We start from the raw sequence: 3,298 nt of genomic DNA on the forward strand, positions 1-3,298 counted from the left end.
TTTATATCTTCTTTTTATGCTAAATCAGTGTACCTATTCTTTACAGAAATACATTCTAATAACTGATGTCTATGAACACTATACAGAAAATGCCTACTTTAAAAACAACAACCTTGTAACTTTAGAGTTTCTAGATTTTTTTCTATTATCAGTAAAATTACTAGCATTGAACTCAAAGTCAAATCATCTTACAAAGTCCATCAGGATTGCTGAGAAATTAAAATATATTTTTTTCTTTGCCAACTGAAAAGCAACGAGATTGAATTAACATATATTCAATTAATATAAAAAAAAAACATTGACTGAGTGCCTACTAGATATTCTATGTACTGCAAAAGATACAAAGATGCATGTCAATTATTTTCCCTTATGTAGTTTATATGAGAGTGTGTATGGTTTAGTAAATAGAATATTGGACTTGGTGTCAGGGAGGCCTTGGTGTCAGGGAGGCCTTGGTTTAAATCCCACATCTAACATTTAGGTCTTGGGTGACTATGAGTAAGTCACATAACATTTTAATTCTTTGTTTCATTCATATTTAAACTGAGATCAAATTACCTACTTGACAGTTATTGTTAGGCTCAACTTAAAAGTGCTATATCTATGTGAGTTATTATTATAATCTACCAATGTGGGGCATCAAATGTCAACAAAAAACAGAGCAAAAGATAGAATACAATGTGTGTCATGAAGGGAATATAGAAAAAAAAAAGGAGAAGGTCAGAATATATACAAATAAATTCCACTATCACTGAGAGGACATGGGAGATGAAGGAAGACTTCATAGAGGAAGTATATTTTGAACTGGAATTTAAAAATCAAGTTGAGATTTGGAAGAGGAAAAGGGTAGGGAGGATATCCGAGGGAGAGTAAGTTGCATAAATAATGCTGTAAAGGTTAGAAATGATGAGTCTTTGGCTGGGAAATAGTAAATAGCATAATTTGAAGCTTTGAGTAAATATCTTTGTGGCAATGATGAAAAACAGTGAAAATATTAATTATAAGGATTGAAGAGAAGTAAGTAAAGATATGGATTTGGGAGTGATCTGATCTAGAGGAGAAAATGGAAGATGTAGGAACAAATAAAATGGCCAAGGGACAGAGAAGGGGGAATGACAGGAAGAACAAAAGGAAAATTTAAGAACTTGAAGAATGTAAAATATTAAGACAAAGTTGATAGGAAAATAGAAATACTAAAGGAAAACCAAGAAAAATCAGTGTGATAAGAAAGAAGAGTTTTGAGAAGGAAGACATGATCAAATATAGAGTGTGGTCAAAGAGGATGAAAGACATAAAAGGGTATTATTGTTTTTGTCAATTAAGTGATATAGAGTTCAGTTTAGATCGAGTAGCAAATCTCAAGTGTTCAAAGGTTTGGGGAATGAGTGACTTTTTTGAGTGGGGTTTTAAATGTGTTTTATTTTAGACACCCTACATGACATGTTCTGAAAAGCAATGCCTCCACTCCAAATAAATCAAAGTAAAAATTAAATGAATAAAGCTCAATATGACATCAGTCCAAGTTAGTCGAAGTTCTGGTGTTGTGTAGATGAAAAAAAGCAGTAGCCAGTTATGATGACTTGTGATTTAAAGTAATCAGCTGAATTTGTTAACATTTCTCCATTTCTAAATCATCCTTAAAGAAAATCATGTATGGAGTCACACCATCCTTACGGAAGTACAAGAGAGCTACCATGTCATCTGGATTCATGTTTTTGCCTATGAAGAACAGATTGTTTTTAAAATTAGCAAAGATGTGTTTGATTTGTTCTACAGCTCCCATCATAAAAGGTTTTAATCTATCTGGCTTGTATTCTTTAAGTCTGTCGTTGATTGATTTCATGTAGTCTTTAATGTACTTTTTATAGGATTCTTTTGTGAAACTAGTTACTTGCAGATGATGGTTTATTACTATGTCAACTCCGGTGGTTACAGTGGTATCTGTTCCTTCACCCCCAGGACCTTCAGTATAGACATTTCCACCAATGAGTGAATCATCAATAGTAGCTTCTTTCCTACTGACCATTTTCCCCTACACCTCCAGGCACAGCCCATTTGGGATCTCCTGGGTCTTCTAATGTCTGAGAACATCTCATCACAGCTGATGAGGTCCTGGTAGATGATCATGATGGTGGAAGGAAGAAGGCATCAGGGGCTGAGTTGGCACTGCCTGGGCCCTGACCTCTGTGTGAGTGTAATGCATCCAGAGAGGCCTTTGGAGGTGGGGAGGAGGAGTGGGCAGAGAAAACAAGATGAGTGAATTTGACAAAATACAGGCAGAAAATGCAGACAATAAGCTTTCAATAAGCATGACACAAGATGTGGAATTACTATACATTCATTTAATGTTAAAAATACGTGTGTGTCTCTTATGTAAATTAGGTGCTAAAATTGTTATAAAGATAAAGGGCAATCTCTTCAAATAGTCTAGTTTTTAATAAGTTTGTTTATTACCCAAAATAAATAAATATAGGACAGAGGCTTAAAAGTGTATCAGGTTTGAGTGAATGATTTATTTTATTTTAAGGACAGGAAAGAAACAGCCATATTGGTATATTATTGCAAATGGACATGGAGAGATTGATGATACAGGAAACTGATGATACAGGAGGTTGATGATAGAGGAAAAGAATAATTAGTAAAGCAAAGTTAGACATGAAAGGGTGGAATGATGATGCAAATTTCAGCAGCTTATTGCCCACACGTAGTAAAGGGTTAATAAATATTTATTGACTCACTGAAATAAGATTGTTTGTTTGTTTCTTTAAAGAGAGAATGTTAGGATTAGGCTACAAACTCATTGTGAAATATAGAACACTAAAACTGTTTAATTAAAACTAAAAGTTAACCAAAACTATCCATAAAACAAAAATGCATAAGTTTCTTCACAATGATATTAGGTGGTATATATTATTTTATCATGTGAAAAGAATACCATAAACCCTTGAAGGGCTTCCATAAGACAAAAAGAAAAAGAAATCACATAAAATTTTAATAACTTCTGCTTTTACTAATATCAAAGTAAAATCTTTGTCTCTGTGGATACAAAATCATTTTTTTTTGTTTTTTTGTTTGTTTGTTTTTAAAGGCAGTTATCAGTAGTAAATCTATACTGAGAAAAAAGAGAGTGGTCAAGATCAACAGCAGAAATGGAATAGGTGAAATAAATCTGAGTTGTGTTTTGGTTTGTATAAGAAGTCTTAGATGGACAATTACATGAGAAAACAAATTGCCATGATTGGCGTGTGACTTACTCATTTGTGAATAAACATGAAATTGACCTTCTTGTACTCGATTT

The 3,298-nt window shown here is 33.2% G+C and overlaps 1 pseudogene; it reads right to left on the reverse strand.

Moving 5' to 3' along the window:
• Positions 1 to 1,600: 1,600 nt before the first annotated feature.
• LOC110196654 (translationally-controlled tumor protein homolog) lies at positions 1,601 to 2,127 on the reverse strand (annotated as a pseudogene).
• Positions 2,128 to 3,298: the final 1,171 nt, after the last annotated feature.

This window comes from Phascolarctos cinereus, unplaced genomic scaffold (genome assembly GCF_003287225.1).
Source record: "Phascolarctos cinereus isolate Bilbo 61053 unplaced genomic scaffold, phaCin_HiC Scaffold_4;HRSCAF=312, whole genome shotgun sequence".
Lineage (NCBI taxonomy): Eukaryota > Metazoa > Chordata > Mammalia > Diprotodontia > Phascolarctidae > Phascolarctos > Phascolarctos cinereus.